At 38.4% G+C, this 21744-nt stretch overlaps 1 long non-coding RNA gene and 1 other non-coding gene across 7 annotated transcripts in view; one reads left to right on the plus strand and one right to left on the minus strand.

The window, feature by feature from the left end:
* The window catches only part of LOC109450257 (uncharacterized), a 641742-nt gene that overhangs the window by 523289 nt on the left and 96709 nt on the right, over positions 1-21744 (plus strand). Inside the window, exon 1 of one of the 6 annotated variants that reach the window (XR_002137819.2) lies at positions 4566-4585. The exons of the other annotated variants lie outside the window; for them this stretch is intronic. This is a non-coding gene — a long non-coding RNA (uncharacterized LOC109450257). Of the gene's footprint in view, positions 1-4565; positions 4586-21744 lie in introns of those variants that run through there. 6 annotated transcript variants of the gene reach the window in all.
* On the minus strand, positions 19661-19767 carry LOC141568161 (U6 spliceosomal RNA). Its single transcript, XR_012491202.1, has one exon. It is a non-coding gene; the product is annotated as a U6 spliceosomal RNA (small nuclear RNA).

Below are 21744 nucleotides of genomic sequence, written 5' to 3' on the forward strand. Positions count from 1 at the left end.
AGAAGTTCAGCAAGCCCAGAGCTTATGCATTTACTGTCACCCTTCCACAAAAAATTCCAGTTTATGTATCAGATGTTTGAAACTGCATTTAAACATTATTGGCTACCACTCTATTCTATCTATTAATAAATTTTAAAGGGTTCTTCCCCATCCAGATATCTTTACTATGTCTACTATTACTAAATTCTTCTCAAATTATCTCAAGGAGTACTGCTTAGCCTTAGAGCAATTGCAAATATAGAAGAAATTTGACTTACTTTCTGATTTTCATTATTCTCTTTTTTCTAAGCCTGTAAGTTTTTAATTCTTGAACTGAGATCATTGATTAACAGAGCTCATATACTAGCACTCTTTAAAATATGTTGTACTTGATTTTTCTTGAATGTGCCAAAACCTTACAGTATGTGGAAAAGCAGTGTTTTCCAGATTTTTCCTGATAACCAACTTTAAAAAATTTGACTGCTTCATCCATATAAACTACCTGCACAGTACATACTATATCCATTACTTCCCCTCCCCGCCTCAGAAATAGTTTGTTAATTTAATAGGGGTTAGGAGAGAAGGGAGCCAGTGATTGATTAGTTTTCCGTACATCTATATTTTGTTCATATGGTGGTGTCAGGATGGGGCCAACAAATGAACAGAGTCAATTGACACTAATGTCTCAATAAGTTGACTAGTTGTTTGAATTAAAACTAATATGAGTTATATTTTTTTCTTTTTTTTTAACTTTTTTAATATCATGTGGACATGATTTTCCATAGTTAAGTGATGCCAAAATAATATCAGGCTTACTGCTGCCTAACTTTTTAGTTTTTCCTCAGTCCCAAATGTATTAAAATTTAACCAATTATTGTATAGCATAATAATGATAATCACAACATTATAAAATTAGAAAGAATCTCAGCAGGTGATTAGTCCAGGTCCTTGATTCTTGGAAGACCAAAGGAAAAAAGTGTAAAATGTGTAGTGCACCTTATTCAGGAAGCCTTTCTTAATACTTCTTTTCATACCCTCTTTTTTTTTTTGTACCTTCTTATTTAGAACTATTTTTTGGAACTTTTCAGTTTACATCCTGCATTATAATACCTTGTATATTTTTCTCTGCTGAATTATTTTCTAATTGAGGAAGTAACTGTATTTGATACACTCTAGCCCCAGCATGTAGTGCACTGTCTTGCAAATAGTAGGCCCTCAATAAATATATGTCAAAAGAATTAAGGATGAGAAGTCCATAATCTCTCTTTAATGTGTTCAGTGTCTAACATCCCTCACTGTCTAGATTAACTAAAGAATTTCAACCTTGAAATCAGTTAACGTATCTTAATTTTCTGTGGTAACTGCAATAAATTGTTCACAAATATTCCTTATTAATTCATTACGTAAGTTTCTCTGCTCCAAGATTGAAAATCTATACTGATTTTTCCTAGAAGGAGCTGTTTTTCATTCCTTTAATTATATATGATTTTTTTAAGGCTTTACCAACCTCAAGTGTGTTACTTTGGGCCAAGACCACACAAGCCCTTGTTACTCTTCCCAATTCCATGTGCAGTGCCGTCTCTGTGTTTTCAGAAACACCTATGTGAAACAGAAATTAGATTTATTGGACTGCTTTACTCCTTAGAGCTTTTACCCATCAGTTCTTCATGCGCCTGCTTCAATGAAGCTGGTTTTCCTTTGGCTGGCTTTTGGATATTGTCCCTGTCTTTCTGTTAACCCTTTCTCTATCTCTCTATCTCTCTCTCTCTCTCTCCTCCTCCTCCCTCTCCCCTCTCTTCTCTCTCGCCCTCTCCCTCGCCCTCTCCATCTCCCTCTCCATCTCTATCTCTCTCTGTCTTTCCTTCTTTCTTTCTCTCTCTCCCTCCCTCCTTCTTCTCCCCTCTTTTCCTCTCCCCCTTCCTTCCTCCTTTCCTTCCTTCCTTTTTCCTTTTTCTTTGTTTTTTGAAATAAGGTATTTTATAGCTGTGTCTCCTAATATTAGGTTGGTGCAAAAGTAATTATGGTTAAAACGGTTAATAATTGCAAAAAACGCAATTGCTCTTGCACCAACCTAATAATAGCACTACATAGGTTTATAATGATTTCCCAGTGTACAACCTCTTCACAGATACCATCTCATTTCATTCTTACAGACTAAGCATTATGCAGATGAGAAAACTGAAATTCAGAGAGCTTAAGTGACTTGCCTAAGGCCACAAAACTAGTTACACTTTCAATTTTTAAATTCTTGACTTGTTTGCTGTGGGAACAAAATCCAGAAGGCTCCCTTTTCTTCGTTGATTCTTACCTTTTGTGTGAAGGAACTACCTAATGTATTCCCCAAACAGCTAGATAGGTCATTATAAGAAGGAAAATATAGCCTAGTACTTTCATGTGCATATATCATCCTGTGAAATGCAGATTCTAATTCATAGGTCAGAATTTCTAATGAGCTCTCAGGTTACCTGGGTGGGGTAGGGTGGGTGGGAAGCTGCCGGCCCATAGACCTCACTTGGAGTTATGAGGTCCAGTGGACAGAGGGAGGCTTTGGCGTTAGAGACACTTGATTTAAGTCCTGGCTCTTCTGGTTTACTAAGTATGACCTTGGTCAAGCTACTTAGCCCCCGGGAGCCTCAGTTTCTTCATCCTTAAAATGGGGGTAACAATACGTATCTTACTGAAAGGCAAGAATTGACTTTTAGTGAGTTGGCCTGCTTCCTCTCCACGACTGCCTGACTAATCTTCCTAAGGTCTCCCTCCACGCAGAAACTTTGCAGTGAGCCTCACTGCCTGGTGAATGACATACAAACTCCTCCACTTGAACCTCAAATGTTCAGTGTTAAAGCCAAAGTCAGCTTTCTAGCTTGTTCTCTCCCTACTGCCTACTCATACCTTACATGTAGCTAACACATCAGATTTCCTATTTCCTCTTCTTGGTTCACCTTTGTCCCACCCCACCCTTATCATATCTATAGAACTCTGTCCTTCCTTTAAGTCCCTTCTTCCATCCAGGCTCTTCCTGGAAGCATTTCTCCTGATCTCCATTCCCCTGCCACTCCCATCTCCTACTAGGTATGTCTCTCTAGCATCTGAATTTTCATAACACTCTGGTTATATCTTTGGGTGCTTTCTTTGCTTTCTTTTCTAGTTTATTGTATGTTCTGGTTATTTCTGTAACTATCTCATCTCCATGAGGATGGGGATCAGGTGTCACTCAGATATCACTGTGGTAAGAATATAGGTTTGGGGTGCACAGACAGGGGTATGTACTTCAGCTCCACCATTTGCCGGGACAAGCTTAACCTGTCTGAGCTCCAGCTTTCTCATCTTTAAAACTAGGTTCCAATAATACCCAACTTGCAGAATTACTGGGAAGCAGTATTGTATATAAAATACCTCACAAGTATCTAGCATGTAATAAGAGTTCATGTCAGTGAAACTGAATAGATTAGAAGTGACCATGCAATCCCAACTCAACGCAGACATTCATTCTAGTGTGCGAACGTCTGGACCCAAGCCCAGGTTTCCGATTTGTGTGACCATTTTAACATTTTCTTTTCTGGCTATGTTTGTTATGTCAGTGTTGAGTCTGAGAATATTCCATATTTGCCCCTCTTCGAATCAAACTACACTTGTTGATCTAGCACCAATGAGTATAAAGTGATAATGGAAAAGTAACAAAGTATGGTTTAAAAAAAAAAAAGCATGTGGCTTATAGGTAACATCGAGTTTTAATGCAAACTGCCACTCCCCCAGTTTTTCTAACCTTTCCAAGTTATGACAATCTCAGAAGTGGTATTTCGGGTTTTTCACTTTCTTCTTTATGTTTATATTTTTTGGATTTTTTTTTAAAGTAAAGAGCATATTATTTGTATAGGCCAGAAACAATAATAATATTATCGGGGTGACAGCAATAACTTTCAGTGCCCTAAATCTCCATTTTTGTAAATTGAATTCAGAAATTTCACTTGACTGTTCAGTGCCCTTGTGGATTTAAATGTTTTGCTTATTTCAGTAATTGCTAAGGAGCAATCCATTTCTCTTTTAATTATTATCAACTAATTTTAAAAATAACTAAATAAATAAATAAACTGTATCATCATTCAATTTAACCTTGCGGGGGTGGGTACAAACTAATATTATATATATAGAGATACATATATATCTATATATATATCTAGAAGTTAAATGTTGGCAGTGTAGCCAAAGTTGACTCTGCCTGGACACAGTACGAGAGATGGATCTAAGTTGCATCTAAACTTAGGGCTCTCAAAGCCAAAGCCACGGCTATAGTCAGTGTGTTGTTTTGTTGTGGGTAGAGGGATTTCAAAAGAAAAATAGAAAATAGGGCAAACCTTGTTTTAATCAGGGAGTATGTGGAAAGCAAATTAAATGCCTATGTTACAACTTATTCTTTCAGACTACCAATAACGTTTTCCCATAGCCTCAAGAGACAGTTCTAAAACAATGGCTCATAGTGCTTTTAGAACAGGAACTGAAGTTGTGTACTGGGCATGTACAGTCCTACGTAGGAGGAAAGCAGTGTGTAAAGCTGCTCTTGCCTCCTGGAAGAAAAGAAGAAAAAAAAACTGGGATTCTGAGTCAAGTATGTATGCATTTTCTGTTTTTCTGTCTTGTGGGTCTTTATTGCTAAAAATATTTTTATGAAATTGCTCTCTGCCTCTTAAGCTTTATGTGGCCTTGTTTGCTATTCTCAAATCTCAAACCATGATATAGTTATGAAACCTCTTGAATTATTAAAAGTAGAGAAATTGCATTTTGTTTGTGCCAGGCAATGTCTTCAGAAATAAGGATTTTACTTTCTATGAAAAAAAATATATATTCTTTTTCATTATAAGCTAGACTATGGAAGGATACCAGGACATTGTCAGCTTGAAAGCTGTAATGTTGAAGCTGTCTACATAGCTGTAAATGAACTTGAGATTGGGTTCTTTTCATGGCCTGTTTGGCCAATGTAAAGCATCTTACTGGGTGATCAAATCTTGAAAAGTCACTTTGAGATTTAAGCTACCAGTCTGCAGCATACTGATGATCAATGTAACAACAACAGCAAAAAGGTATTTAGTTTTACTTCATGCAGCATAAGCACAGATTGAGACACGCTCTAGCAAATAAACGGCTACTAGCACAGGCTTCAAGTCCGACTAACCTGGACGTGAGCCCTGGTCTACCACTTGGCTGACCACATGATGCTCAGCGACTTAACCTCATGAAATCTGTTTCCTCATCTGTAGTATGGGGATTATAACATTTTATCAGAGTTAGGATGCTCATTCTTTCACATTTTAACATCCCTAATATCAGACTGCATCTTATAACAGATGGCGTGTCTTGGTTTAATTAGCAACATATTTTTCTGTCTTACTGGTACATAAATTAATTGTGTAGTTTACAAACTGTGACCTTGGATATTCAGTTAAATAATTAATATATACTTTATAACGTTGTTTTGAGATATACATAAAATAATGATGTAAAGCCTTGTGCCCTAGAAGCTGGCCCACAAAAGACTCTCAGTAAATAATACCCATTAATGTTGTACAGTATGACTTTTGTAAACGCTGGCATTTCCCTCTCTTTTTAGTCATAATTCATGTTTGCCAAAACTGAAAGTTAATTTCTTTGCAAAATCCTTGTTGTTGGAACAGCCTATTGAATTGTTCATCAAATTTCTTCTAATTTCTCTGGCACCAAGATATTGACCCTAAGGGTTTAAAACTGAAATATGGTCAAAGTAAAGGTTTGTGAAAGTGCACACTGATTTGTCAGATTAAGCTGTCTGCGCACAAAAAGAGGAGCACGCTTCAATGGTGGCTAGCCCTCACCAGCTCTACAGAAGAGTTGCTGAGACATAGCAGCATGTACGGAGTGGTTAAAGAGCATAGATTCTGGAACGGGACTGGCTGGGTCCAAGTCTCGGCTCTTCCCCTTATAAGCTGTGGAACCTTAGATGAGTTACTTATCCTCTCTGTGGCCTCCATTTCCTCCCGGGGTTGTGAAAGTTAAATGAGCAATATCCATAGTCATTGCGTTATAAGGCTGCTGTTACTATTGAAAATACATCCTTCTTGTGTTTAAGGTCCTTAAGAAAGGGCTGAGTTTTCTGACACTGGCAGGGGAATATTACCATCAATTTATTTTTCAAGCAGGTGATTGTTAAAATTCTGTTAGAGGCTTGGACCATATAAAACATATAACCTACAAATAGCATCTTTGAGATATGTGTGATCATGTGACCTAGCTGATAAAATTAGCCTATCTAGCAGTAAACACGTGACAGAAAACAAAGTATCAGATAAGTCTGAGGTTGCTTTCAACAGCCTCTGGCATGTCTGTATATTATCTTGTTATGGCTTAAAATTCAGTATAATATAGGTCAGCCTGTATCCCCAAGAATGGGTCATTATAACTAGAAATTTTAAAATGGCCTCCTTCTAACATTTGTTCACTTATAACCCATATTATTCTAATTTTTTTTTTTAAGTTGTGAACATAACTATTGTGCCTAGAACAAGTCTGGCCATCAAGCATGTAGCTCTAAGCATTGAGATTGGTGTGGCTTTTAACTTATTGATCACACCTTTTAAATATAAGTAATCAACTCTGAAATGAAATAAAGCTTACCAATCGTTAATCATTATTTTTTGAGTGGTAATTATGTGGCAATTTACTTGAATAGTTGTAATCAGTACTATTTTTTCATAACCAAAGCACATTTTTAGCTTTTCTCTTTTCTCTTTTTCACATTTTGTTCACTGTTTAATATTTGTCATCAATGTCAGTATCAATAGACTACATAGCACAGTGTGTTGGAACATTGGTGTCCCAACAACAAGGCTCCAAAACCCAGTCTGTTACTCAACTAACACACAAATCTCCAGAAATATTTGTTCTTGCTCATGTCATATACTATAGGCTGGATGGCCCTTCTTTATCCTGTAGTTCTACCATCTAATGCATGCCTTCCAAGGTCATCCTGGTAGGGAAAGCAGAACCTGGAGGGACTCTTTTGGGAGTCAGTACTGGAACTGACTCCATTCAGTTCCATTAGCTAAAGCACAATCATACGGCCGTAACCAAATTACGAGAGAGACTGAGAAGTATCATCTTCCTTCTTGCCCAGGTAGAGAAAACAGTGTGATGAATACATAGCATTTTCTCTGCCATAGCTCCTTACTAGCCAGTATAACTTTGAGCAAGTTACTTAACTTCTGAGAGCCTCAATTCTCTTATTTGCAAAGTGGCAATAATAATACCTATCTCACAGAGCTTCTGTGTGAAGTGAGGAAAGGAGTGGAAAGCACTTAGCATATAGTAAGTACTTTATAAAATTGTTATGTTTTATTATTAATAATCAAGCACACACCTGCCTAGGACTAGGGCCCCTGAGTTCTCTAGTCCACACCAGTCTAGCTCTCTGCTAATCCCTTAGCCGCTGCCCAGCCTGTCAGGGATGCAGGGCTCAAGGCAGCCAAGATCATACTGCAGGGACTGAGATAAGGGGAAACCAAAGCCAGGGCAGGGCATTGAGAATGGGCTCTAGGTTCTCCAGTAGTCTTGGAGGGGAGGATTTTGAGGAGATGAATTAAAGGGGTGGCGAACAGAGGGGAGAACTAGTTGCATGAACTTGTGCTTAAAGTTGAACCCCAAGTCCCAAGATAGCAGCTGCAATAAAGAGGAAAAATGAACACATATTGAGTACTTACAATGTAGCAGGCATCTTGCTAGGGCTTTCACACAAGTGACTGACCTCATTTAATTCTCACAAGAATCCTTAGGTAAGAATCATTAACCCCCGTTTCCAGTATGGTTAAAGTAACTCACCCAGGCTTACATAGCTAATAAGTGGCACAGTTAGGATTGGGTCTTCAAAGTCCTGGTGCAGTGCTCTTTGTACTACACCAGCACTTTACATCTCCTAGTGATGCTGGATTGTGCTGAGGACCAGGAGATCTCAGAGAATAGACAGGAAGTTTATCGTCCTCAGAGGAGCAGGAAGTAGATCCATGTGCCTCCTCAAGCAGTCCCTCCTAACCCTACTTCCCTCATGACCACAACAGCTTAACTCAGGGTCAACCTATGGTACAATGTATTTTCAGTAGACCCCTCTCAAACACACAAATATACCCCTGTCTGTTTGCTAATGTTTGAAATTGATTTCGCTGAAAGAGGCAATGAGTGTATGGATGGATTTCTATTAATACATATGTGAGATCATTTCCTTTTGTTGGCGGGGGGACACATGGAAGATAAAATGATTTTACTGAGTAGACCAACAATTTAGCTGGAGAAAGCTGATCAAACCAAAGCCAAAGCTCTTTGATTTCATAATCTGACAGCCTCTACACCAAAAACAAAGGTCCAGAAGAAGTTTTGAGTCCTAGAGTCATGCAGGGCTGGAATATGGTGGGAACTAGCCCCATAGTAAAGCCTACTGAAATGAACCCTGAGTATCGTGCCATAAAGTGCCCTCCGGGTATCCAAATGCAGCCATAAAAATGAAGGGCTTGGTATTTTTCAGGAACTGTTAAAACAGAAATACATCTGCAGCAGCAGAACTGAAATTCATCTAAGATTAGTTTTTTCTAATCTGTCAAAATAAATTTACTTGGAATTGTGAACAGCATAAACTGTAAGGTCCAGTCTCTGCTTCTGTTTCTAACACATGAGGATTCTACCTACTAGTTTGGACAAGTACAAGAAATAATTCATGACCCAACATGCCTCTCATCCTTTCAATATGTCTGGGACTCTTGTCATTTCTATGAAATGGTGTCTTCCTTACCATTTTCCTGGATACTACTTAGAACAGGGATTTCATAATCCACATGATACTCAGAGACAATACAGTGGAGTGGTTCATGGTTAAAGATCTGAGCTCTGGAGCCAGAGTACCTTTGTTTGAACCCAGGCTTCATCATTAACAAGCTGTCTAACTTTGGGCAAGATACTCCTGTGTGCCTCAGTTTCCTCATCTGTCATATTCAGAGGTTAATAGTGCTACCTCATAAGTTTGTTTCAAGCATTAAATAATTTAATATATGTAAAGCACTTAAAAAAGGGACTGACATGTGGTAAGAGCCCAGTTCTCCAGCAAGGACCTCAGGAATGAGGGAAAGGGGCTGAGGAAGAGAAGCGACAAGCTTTAACAGTGTCACCATGCAGTGGGACGGAGAAGAACTACCACAGAGCAGCTGAAATTTGTTTCACTAGTCTATGCCTCAACAGGTGAGAAACAAAGACCAGTGCTTCTCCAATTTTAATGTGCTTGTGAATCACCTGGAGATCTTGTTAAAATGCGATTCTTATTTATGAAGTCCAAGGTGCAGCTTGAGAGTCTGCATTTCTAACAGGCTTCCCTGAGATGCTGATGCAGCTGGTCTGCAGACCTCCCTTTGAGGAACAAGGTTCTTGCAAACACCTAGTTCCCAAATGCCAAATAGGCACTTTCTGTAGGATTAGAAAACACTCTAGGGATCTTTCCTTTTACGCAGCCTCTCGTCATTTTTGTCACATGTAATGGTCAAGAAAATTCTTGACAATAAGTAGGCTTCGGAGGAAAAAGGCATAGATATTCTATCTTATGAATTACATAAGTAGTTTAATCCTTAAGTGTTTGATGATTTGTTCCCTTAGAACTCAAACTGGCTTCTCCTTTCTGCTCATTAATTGTAAACTAAAGGATTAAGATGTTTTTTGAGGTAGGCAAAATGGCTCCATCTACTTTCTAAATAGGGACAGGATCAGCAAAACCAAGCATCCTCTTTCCAAATGATGACCTCTGCCAAGCACCCAGTCCTTTCATTTTAACTTCATGCACATTTCAAGGGAAATGTATACTGCATGTTTGTATTCCACTGATACATAAATCATTGATATTTCTCATGAAAAGATTTTTGATTGTTAAGAAACTTCAAACTACCAGGCAGAGTTTTGCTAAGACCAAAGTTGGGCCTTAGCAAACAGATGGGTTGAACTGCATTCAGACTGGAAAAGTCTAAATCCAGTCAAATGACCATTTTTGACCTTGTGATTTCACACATTCAGGCTAAGTTAATTTTTAGTCCTTTAATCAATTTCTTCACTATCTTCTATAGATGCTTCCTCAGGATATGCAGAGACTGTGTGTGTGTGTGTGTGTGTGTGTGTGTGTGTGTGTGTGTGTGTGTTTTAAAACATACCCACAAGCAAAATCAACCAAGATTAAACCAGAGCCTTACAGCAAGAGTTGGCAAACATTTTTCTGTAAATAGCTATTAGTAAGTATTATAGTCTTTGTGGGTTATATGGTGTATTAGTTTGCTAAAGCAGCTGTAACAAAGGACCACAAACTGGGTGGCTTAAACAACAGAAATTTATTGTCTCTGTTCTAGAGGCGAGAAGCCTGATATCAAGGTGTCAGCAGGGCTGGTTCCTTCTGAGAGCTCCAGGACCCGCCCATGCCTCCCCCTAGCTGCTGGGGGTTTGCTGGACGCCTCTGGCATTCCTTGGCTTCATCACCCAATCCCTGCATTCATTTTCACACAGCTTTTTCCCTGTGTGTACGTCTGTGTCCAAATATCCCCTGTTTATAAGGACACCAGTCATATGGGATCAGGGACCCATCCTACTTTAATATAACTTCCTCCTGACTTACCTAATTACATGTGCACCGACCCTATTATCCAAATAAGGTCACATCCTGAGGTACTGGGGGTTAGGACTTCAACCTATGGATGGGGGGGGTAAGGTGAGGGTGAGGACACAATTCAACCTATAACGCACAATATCTGTCCCATCTACTCAACTCTGTCCTTGTAGTGCAAAAGCAGTGATAGAAAATACATATGCAAATAGGTGTGGCTTTGTTATGATAAAGCTGTATTTAGAAAAAAAAACAAGTGAAGGCCTGCGGGCAGTAGTTTACAGATCCCAGTCTAAGAGTATCTCTGATCCTTTCCAAATATGAAAGGAAACAGGAGGAGATTTGGCACTTGGCAAAAAAGAGAAGAAAAAACTTTGCAAGTTTTGGGAATCCCTACTTTATAATTTGTATTCCAGTCACAATGTTTTACGGTTAGCCTTATGTATTTTATGCTTACATTCAGATATAATCTGGGTTAGTATACATAGTGTAAATTAAGCAAACTGACACAAAGTTTTTAATGGTCACTGTAATTATCATCCTACCCTTTCTCTTTGGGCTGTTCCTATGTTCTAAAATGACAGAGAAATAGACTTTTCCATTTATCATTATGCTGCATGCTTTGATTTTAGTATGAATGTGTCCAAAACATTAATAATCGATTATGATTTTTAATCCCTTTGGAAATGTATGTATATTTATCCTCATGAATATCAATATAATTAATATTTCTAGAGTGCCTACAGGCACTATATTAGGTTGTATATAATGACTCCTAGATAAGACACAAACTTTGCCTCCAGGGATTTACTGTCTTGGAAGATATATACAAAGAAAGCAGCTGATATAGTAGCATATACCTAAAGTCATCCAAAGATTTACATATATATCTGCCTTGGGGGTACTGCTTTGTCCTGCTTGGGTCCATATACATGCATATGTATGTGAATCTTGCATCTTCACTTATGGAACCTTAAATGGAACCAAATTAGAGAGTTCTGTATAGGGTCATAGATGTAAGTGCTTAAAAAACTTTCACAAAAAGCTTACAAGTTAACTAGGCAGTAAAGAAAGGATGTCAATCAGGCACATACTATATATTTTGTGATAGTAGCGGAGGCCATGCTCCCACTTATATTAAAACATAGACTGGGCTTATTAACGTCTTTTTATATTAAAACACTAGGCCTCTGGAAAACCCTGGAACTCTTCCTCCTCGTGGTTATAAAGGTGGTCAGAGTCAGAGGCCAGCATCTGCTTTAAATTTTAAGGGAACAGATGTGCAAGTAGTGAGGGGTCTTGTAGAGGATGAAATGAACCCACTTACAGGTACCAGTATTGGATGTTGGGAGCTCATTTAGCTTCAGCAGAGGTGCCCCATGAGATCACGTACTTGGAATACCCCAAGATTGGCCTTGTATTTAGAATCTGAAACAAAATACCCCCTGGATTGTACCAATTATAAAACAGGTCAAATTTGGGAGCCAGAAAAGTGGACCATATTCCTTTAATAAGGTTTGTTGCCTAAAAGGTTTTCAGTTCAGAGAGAGATTTTCAGAAAAAGTGTTAGCTATGATAAATATATAAATATATATATATATATATATATAAATACTGTATGACCTGAAATGTCAGATATATATGCCTTTAATAATTTTAACCCTTTTAGGCCCAAATAAAACTACTAAAATCATAACTAAAATGCAATTGTTCTCTTTATAATTATAGAAATACCACCACATTTCCTGACTACTACACCTATGACCTCCAATAATACAAGCTAAAATCTGTCTTTACACATACAGTGGATCTCATAACAACATATAATTGACTTTGTATTTTCTGAAATAAGATTTGAGCTCAAGGAATGGAACTAGAATTTGCTCTACAAATAAAACAGAGCGTCCCTAAATGTTTTTACATCTAGAAATTCTTTTAATCTCTTAGATTCCCTGATCTATAGTTTAGAAGCAACTGTCCTATCCTCAGAATCTTGTGCACATTTGTGTGACTATCTGGCAGTTTCTCTTTTTTCTACTTCTACTATAATAAAGGGAAGGACCTTCCACCTTCCCACAGAACTAGAAAAAGCAAGTAGAACTAAATGGCTTTTTTCTTCTCAATACTTTGTAAACTTTAAGGAATGAAGTACTATAGCATGTCAATGCAGAATAATGATAATATTAATAATGATGGTGGTGATGATGATAATGATGAATTAGACAATATAATTCTCTTCTTATTCTAAGTGTGAAAACTGAAGCAAAATGATGAAGTGCCTTTACCAAGATCAGTGTCTCCACAATAAGGACTTAGGCTTTTCCTCCCTTCACACCTCTTCTTCAGAGGAGAACAAATATCACTAATGTTCATCTTCACCAGGAGAAAACCATACTGGCCTATTCAATGGCCAATTAGAATAAATTGTAAATTAGGACAAATATCATAGGTATTACAAAAATCAAAAGCTCTCTAAAGAAAAGGAACAAAAAACCTGAATAAATAAGCCTAACGGTCCATTGTTTGTGGGGAAAATGATGAAATTATCATCAAAATATTCTATGAATTGAAGACAAATTTTTATATGGAAAGATTTTACAAAAGAAAAAAATCTACCTAGAAAAGTATGACTCTTCTAGGACAGGTATTAGTTTTCATAAAAGGGGCATTAGTCTGTCTGATAAGAGATAAAAATATGCTTTGTGTGAATCTTAGTAAACTGGTCAATTAAGATTCTTCATACTAACCCATACTTAGAATAATGTTTGTGATTGTGCTAAGCATTTGGACATTAAAGCCGTGTCTACACAGGAGAGTGTTCTAATTATCCCAGAATCAGCCCCATGGAGTCTGAATCATTCAGGTAAAAAAAAACCCTTTTTCTTTTAGAGCAATTTTAGGGAAGCATGTTAACAGCAAATACTGTAACACTTCTTTTGCCCCGCAAAAAACAAACCTACTCTAAACATCCATCTGTGGATGCAAGCCTGTGTTTAAATAATGTGCCAATCTGCTTCCTCCATCAGAACTCTGGGTGAGGTATTGTTTTCACATTCAGAGACATTAGCCCAGCAATGCAGGGAGAAAAAAATCTTCATTTGGACAGTGCATCTTTGAGACATTCCCTTCTTTTATTGATTTGTTTTCTCCTGTCCCTTTTCTCCTTCTTTTGTTTCCTTATCATAGCTTCAGGTTATTACGTGCAAAGTATTGATGGGAATGGATGGTTTTGGTCGATGGAGAGCTAATGCATCCCTAATCCCACTATTGTTATAGAGTTATGCTTTACTCTGGTCTCTGATGGGGGAAAAGGTGCAAAGCTGTTGATCCTAGTTTTATTTGTCACAAACCCATCCATCAATCAAGTGCAAGCATTTCTGAATGCTGAATGACATGTGGGTCTCAGCTGAAAAAATTCGATAACACTGTATTGTCAGGTCTCTCACTCTTTTTTTGATAAGAAATACATTTGACTGAAATAGATAAGCATGCAACTACTAAAGACTTGAAGAGAGAAAGTGACATATTGGCACCAAAGGTTATATACCTTTGGTATTAATGATACTTATAAGTAAATAAAATGGGAGGGGGCAGCTACAACTAGAGACATACAGCATCCCTTAGGCTTGGTTATGTTTAAGTATCATTGCTCTACTATTATTCAAATTTTCAAATATTAATCTGACCATATTTCACAGTTGGCTACTCTGATTTTAAAATGCAAGCAAATGTGCAATTGGTAAATATGGTGGGGTACATGGAATCAAATATCACTCATTTACACTGCTCCGAACAATACAGACAGATCCCCTTGTGTTATTTTAGGAAGATGAACCCTGGAATGTTTTAGTGTATGTATGAACTCGTAAGTTCACAACTGTCTCCTCTTGTGAGTGAAAGCATTTAGGGGGGAAAAAAGCTTTAATTATTTTAAACTGGAAATATATATGCATGTCATTTTAATGGTGACTTAACTTATAATTACAGTCTCAAAAATGGTTTCTCTGTGTCCATTTTATTCTAGTTACTAAATTAGGTGCTTTAATACATTATGAAAGCCTGTCTTTTTCAGTTATATACAATTTTCTATTCATAGTCATTTCAGGATAATTGCACTTGGAAATAGTTAAAACATTAAAAACAACACTAATATAATTTTAGGGGCAAATTTAATCAACAAATCAGAACATTTTAAAAATCATTTTATTTTCTTGTCATAATATTTTAGAGAAGACAAGGGTTTTTGTTTTGTTTTTAAGGAGGGCACAGCTCACATTGGCCCATGGCAGGGATCAAACCAGCAACCTTGGTGTTATTAGCACCACGCTCTAACCAACTGAGCTTACCGCCCACCCCGAAAACAAGTATTTTTTAAATGACCTAAAAAAAGCCCATCAAGAAAGGTAACAAAAAGACAGTTCTGAATTACAGGGCACTAAGATGAACATTTTGTAGCTCTAAGTATCACCACGCTATGAAAGTAAGCCATTTTTTCACTGTTCAGTGACTAGGGGCTAGAAAACTGCAAAAAAATCAATGTGGGAGTGCTTTAGATTTGTGGGGTAAATTACATGTGCGTGGCTGCTCCATTGTATCTGCCCTATATTCTATACAAGATACTTTAGATGGAACTGTCACATAATACATATACTTCATATTGATTTTTATAGATTTAACAGAACTTGAATTGAACTCCATAATAAAGCAAGAAAAGAAGCCGTATCTCCTTCAAATCCCTAATACCTAAATTATTTTTAAAATTAAATGGTAGCTCCCAATTCTGAGTTCATGGTGGGAGACAAAATAAATAAATAAAATAAAGTTTGATTCCTCGTTCTCCTCATCTTCTGTTTTTGCTTCTCTTATTTACATTTTATCTTAACTTCCCCATATCTTTAAAACATGTTAATCCTTAAATACTTCCCATGAGGGCCAATACTTCCCATGAACGAGCAAACGGGAGCCAATTGAACATTTAGGGGTTGCTAAAAATTCCAGTGACCTTTCTGTTGACTGTTCTTTTGGGTTCCTAACTTGCTTTAGTTTGGCCTCACTCTGCAGTGATTTTTAGGCCACTGTTAATTCTGGTCCCATTTTAATAAAGTATCTGAAGCCACCATAAGGGTTTGAGCAACGATTCAGGGAGTCCATGGTCATTCCAAGGGCAGCCTTTCCCAGCCAGACACTTCCCATAAAGTTCCAAACCATCCTAGTTGAGAGAGAAGCAATTCAGCTCCTATGCAGAAAAATACTATGAGATTTTTCCAATCAAGTCTGGATATCCAGACCTTGGACTCTGGGTAAAACTATAACCCAGCCTCTACACTCCCTTAGAATAAGGATTTCTTGAATCTTTCGTGGCCTTAGTTGCACAGTGAGGCTCCAGGAAGAATATGCACTTCGTAATTTTACTCAGGATAATGAGACACAACAAGATTCCATCTTGAGATTTGGCAGTATTAGGGACTCAGCTCATCCAGAAATGCCTTGGGGGAGAGAATGAAATGTCATGGTCTGATGACATTTCAAAACATTTTTGAAATATTATAGAAAATATAGAATATTATAAAGAGGTAAAACAAATCATTCATAATGGCATCACCCACAAGTAGCATTTGTTGTTTTCTCTGCAATGTGTGGTATGTTATACAATGAAATATTGAGAGAAAGATTAATCAGTTGATCTCATGGTAATTTTTTTTAAGATTCTTATTAAAAATATAGCTAACATACAGTATTAGTTTCAGAGCTACACCATAGTTATCAACATATATATACCTAAAGAAGTGATGACCATGATAAGTCCAGCAACCATCTGACACCATACCACGCTATCACAATATTATTGGCTATATTCTCTATGCTGTACATTGCATCTCATGACTGACTTACTTGTTTTATACCTGGAAACTTGGACCTCTTAATCCCTTCCCCTACCCCTTTTCAAATGTATCAGTTGCAGTTGACATTCAATATTATTTTATATTAATTTCAGGTGTACAGCATAGTGGTTAGACATTTACATAATTTAAGAAGTGATCCCCCTGACTAGTCTAGTACCCACCTGACAGTATACAGTTCTTACCCTATTATTGACTATGCTTTAGTCTGCATCCCCATGACTATTTTATAACTACCAATTTGTACTTCTTAATCATTTCATGTTTCACCCTCTCCCACCCCCTCCTACTTATCACCCCAACACATCTAGTACCCATCTGACACTATACATAGTTATTACTGACTATATTATTGACTATATCCCTTATGCTATAACCTATGTCCCCATGACTATTGTGTAACAAACAATTTGTACTTAATCTCCCCTCCCATCTGGCAACCATCAAAATGTTTTCTGTATTGTTTGGTTCTATTTTGTTTGTTAATTTTGTTCTTAGATTCCACATATAGGCGAAATCACATTGCATCTGGCTTTCTCTGTCTCATATACTCTGCTCAGCACAACACCCTCCAGGTCCATCCATGCCATTGCCCATGACAAGAACCCATTCTCTTCCATAGCCAAACAACATTCCCTTGTATGTATGTACCTAGTCCTTATCCATTCATCCACCAGCAGACACCCAGGCTACCTCCAGATCTTGGCCATTGTAAACAGTGCTGCAATTAATATATGGATGCACATGCTCACATGAAGTAATGTTCGGGGTTTCTTGGGATAAATACCCAGAAGTAGGATGACTGCGTCCTTCATTGTCTCTTCTTATAGCCTTTGTTTTAAAGTCTATTTTGTCTGGTATTAGTATTGCTACCCCAAAATGTTTTATTTTTTTCATTTCCATTTTTATGATACATCTTTTTCCATCCATTTACTTTCTGTCTATGTGAGTCTTTCAATCTGAAATGAGTCTCTTGTAGGCAGCATATGTAAGCATTTTCTCATCCATTCTATGTCTTTTTTTTTAACTTTTATTTATTTTAAGTGTGTTTTTTCCAGGACCCATCAGCTCCAAGTCAAGTAGTTGTTTCAATCTAGTTGTGGGGGGCGCAGCTCACAGTGGGCCACGTGGGGATCAAACCGGCAACCTTGTTAAGAATACCCCACTCTAACCAACTGAGCTGACCGGCTGCCCCCCATTCTATGTCTTTTGAGTGGAACATTTAATATGTTTACATTGAAAGTAATTGATAGATATGTTGCTATTGCCATTTCATTATTCATAATTTTGATTTTTTTTTTTCTTTCTTAAAGATGTTCCTCTAACATTCCTTGTAATACTGGTTTGGTGGTGATGAACTCCTTTAGCTTTTTCTTGTCTTTATCTGTCCTTCTATTTTAAATGATAGCCTTGCTGGGTAGAGTAGTCTTGTTTATAGCTCCTTGCTTTTCATCACGTTGAATATTTCCTGCCAATCCCTTCTGGCCTGAAAAGTTTCTTTTGAGAAATCAACTGACAGTCTTATGGGAGCTCCCTTATAAATTGCTAGTTGCCTTTCTCTTGCTGCTTTTAAATTCTCTCTTTGTCTTTAACCTTTGCCATTGTAATTATAATATGTCTTGGTGTGGGCCTTTTTGGGTTCATCTTGTTTGGGACTCTCTGTGCTTCCTGGACTTGTATTTCTATTTCCTTCATCAGTTTAGGAAAGTTTTCAGTCATTATTTCTTCAAATAGGTTCTCAATCCCTTGCTTTCTCTCTTCTCCTTCTGGTACCCATATGATGCAAATGTTGTTATGCTTGATGTTGCCCCAGAGGTCCCTTAAACTATTCTCATTTTTTTTATTCATTTCAGGTGTACAAAACAATGCAATCCCTTCTGGCCTGAAAAGTTTATTTATATATATATATATATATATATATATATATATATATATATATATATATATGTAAAATTATAGCTGATGTACAATATTACTTAGCTTCAGCTTCAGGTGTACAGTGCAGTGGTCAAGCATCTACACCATCCATGAAGCGGTCTCCCTAATAAAACATGTGCCCATCTGACACCCTACAAAATCTTTACAACATTACTGACTATATTCCCCAAACTGTGTTTCATATCCCTGTGGCAATATTGTAGTTACCAATGTATGCTGTCTAATCCCTTCCCTTCTCCCTCATCCCCACCCCCTCCCTTCTAGCAACCATCAGGTTTTCCTCTATTACTCTGAGACTATTTCTGTTTACTTTGCTAATTTATTCAGTTCTTTAGATTCCACATATAAGTGTGATCATATAATATTTGTCTTTCTCTGTCTGACTTATTTCACTTAGCATAATGTTCTCTAGGTCCATCCATATCGTTGCAAATGGTAAGATTTCATTCTTCTTTATGGCCAAGTAATACTCCATTGTATAAATGTACCATAGTTTCTTAATCCAGTCATCTACCAATGGGTATTTCAGTTGTTTCCAAGTCTTGGCTATTGTAAATAGCACTGCAATAAATATAAGAATGCATATTTTTTTTTGAATTAGCATCTTGGATTTCTCTGGATACATACCTAAGAGTAGAATTGCTGGGTCATAAGGTAATTCCATTTCCAGTTTTTTGAGATACCTCTATACTGATTTCCGTAGTGGCTGCACCAATCTGCAATCCTACCAAGAGTGCACCAAGTTCCCTTTTCTCCACAACCTTGCCAGCACTTGTTGTTTGTTGATTTATTGATGATAGCCATTCTGACTGGAGTGAGGTAGTATCTCACTGTGTTTTTTATTTGCTTTTCTCTAGTGATTAGTGAGGTTGAGCATTTTTTCATATGTCTGTTTGCCGTCTGTATGTCCTCTTTAGAAAAAATGTCTCTTCATGTCCTCTGCCCATTTTTAATTAGGTTACTTGTTTTATTGGTGTTGAGCTGAATGAGTGTTTTATAAATTTTGGATATTAACCCCTTATCAGATGTATCATTGACAAATATCTTCTCCCATTCAGTAGGATGCCTTTTTGTTTTATTGATGGCTTCTTTTGGTGTGAAAAAACTTTTAAGTTTGATGTAATCCCATATGTTTATTTTTTCTTTTATTTCCCCTGCCCAAAGGGATATAGCAGTAAAAATATTACTCAGGATAATGAAAAATATGGAACGCTTCATGAATTTTCGTGTCATCCTTGCACAGGGGCCATGCTAATCTTCTCTGTATCGTTCCAATTTTAGTATATGTGCTGCCAAAGTGAGCACAACTATCCTCGTTTTTTAAATTCTTTTTTCTTTTTGCTGTTCCGATTGGGTGTTTTTGGTAATTTGTCTTGTAAATTGATGATTCGATCTTTTGCTTCATCTAGTCTGCTGGTGACTCCTTCTAGTGCATTCTTCATTTCAGTTATTGTATTCTTCAGTTCTGACTGGTTCTTTTTTATGGTTTCTATGTCCTTTTTTATGCTTGTTGTGTCTTTGTTGAAGTTCTCACTAAGTTCCTTGAGTATCCTTATAACCATTGTTTTCAACTCTAGCTATAGTAGGTTGCTTGCCTCCATTTCATTTAGTTCTTTTTCTGGAGTTTTCTCCTGTTCTTTCATTCAGGATACCTTTCTTTGTTTCTTCCATTTTTTGCTGCCTTTCTGCATTTGTTTCTATGTATGAGGTAGATCTACTATATCTCCCAGTCTTGGCTGAGTGGCCTTATGTAATACATGTTCTGTGGGGCCCAGTGGCATAGTCTCCCTGGTCATCTGAGCTAGGAGGGTCCCTTGTGTGGATTGTATGTGCCCTCCTGTCATAGGTGAGCCTTGATTGCTATTGTCATGTCAATAGGTGGGATTGACCCTCAGGCTGACCAGCTGTGGGGTTTGGCCATATCCACAGCTTATAGGCTGCTGTGCGGGAAGCTTACCCCATGAGTGGGATTTGCCCCAGCAGGTTCTGGTGCCTGTTGAGACCACCCTTTGTGTGTTCCACTTGTGGGTCTAATTGGGCAGTGCTCTGCTGTGGTCTGAAGCCAACCTCCAGGTATGTTGGTTCTGGGGCCTCTTGGGACTGGCTCCAGTGCAGGCCCAGGTCATCCACTGCCTGTGCCTCACTGAGAACAACATGGTAGGAGCTACAAAGTGATCTGCAGTTTTTTGCTGCCTGTGCTAACCCTGAGGCACATGGGAGAGGCCATATTGCGAATCAAGGACAGCTGCCACCAGTACCAGGCCTGGGGTAACTGCAAAAAGCCAGGACACCTGGAGGCCTGATACCACCTGCTGGCTCCCTTAACTTTCAGCCATTGGTAAAGCCTCGTACAGTACACAAGTTCGGTGAGGTAGGGTCTCAGGGAGTCACTAGAGTGGCAAGAGTTATGGTCAGCAGGTTAATGTGGACTCTGGTTTGGTGCCACTGCCGAGCCTGGAGCTACTCAGCAAAAGTTTCAGAGCCCACCAAGATCAGTCACTGTCCACCTGGGGCCCATAGACTCTGATAATCAGTTTTCCAAGAAAGAGTGCTATGTGGGAAGGGCTGGCTGCTCGCAGAGAAAGTACTTCCCTCCGTGTGCGAGTTGGGTGGAGTGGAGTCCCAGCTGAGTCAGCAGAGCGGATCAGCAGAGTTCACCAAGCCAATCAGATTCAATTTGGCCTGGGGGGATGGGCTCAACATAGGAAAGATGACGCCTGCCTGCTGGCTGTGCAGGAGAAGGATCTCCTCACCGGGAAAATGCCAACTGCCCTATAGTCTTCCCCCTGAAGTCACACTCTTCAGTCTGCCCCCCATAAGTCTCCGAGGCCTTCTGACTCACCATCCCTCTGCTGGAACCCAAGGTGAGTGCCTGCAAATGAGAGTCTATGCACGGCTCGTTTAAGAGAACGTCTGGGTTTCCCAAAGCCTTCCATCCCACCCAAACAGTTGGAATTCCCGCTATTTTTCACAGCCAGATGTTGTGGGGGCTCCTCTTGCCACCACCAGTATTCTGGGCTCGGGAGCCTGCTGTGCAGTGCTGGGGTCCCTCACTCCTCTGGGGGAACCTCCGCAGCCAAGATATCCCTTCTGATCTCAACTGCCACACAGAGGTATGGGGCCCGTTTGGCATCTCTGCCCCTCCTACCAGTCTCAAGGTGGTTTCTTTATATTTTCAGTTATAGGACTTCTGTTCAGCTACACTTCAGATGGTTCTCCAGGTTGATTTTTCTATAATTTAGCTGTAATTTTAAGTGTTCTCAGAAGGATGCAAGCACAGTG

Source organism: Rhinolophus sinicus, linkage group LG01 (genome assembly GCF_036562045.2).
Source record: "Rhinolophus sinicus isolate RSC01 linkage group LG01, ASM3656204v1, whole genome shotgun sequence".
In the NCBI taxonomy this organism is placed as follows: Eukaryota; Metazoa; Chordata; class Mammalia; order Chiroptera; family Rhinolophidae; genus Rhinolophus; species Rhinolophus sinicus.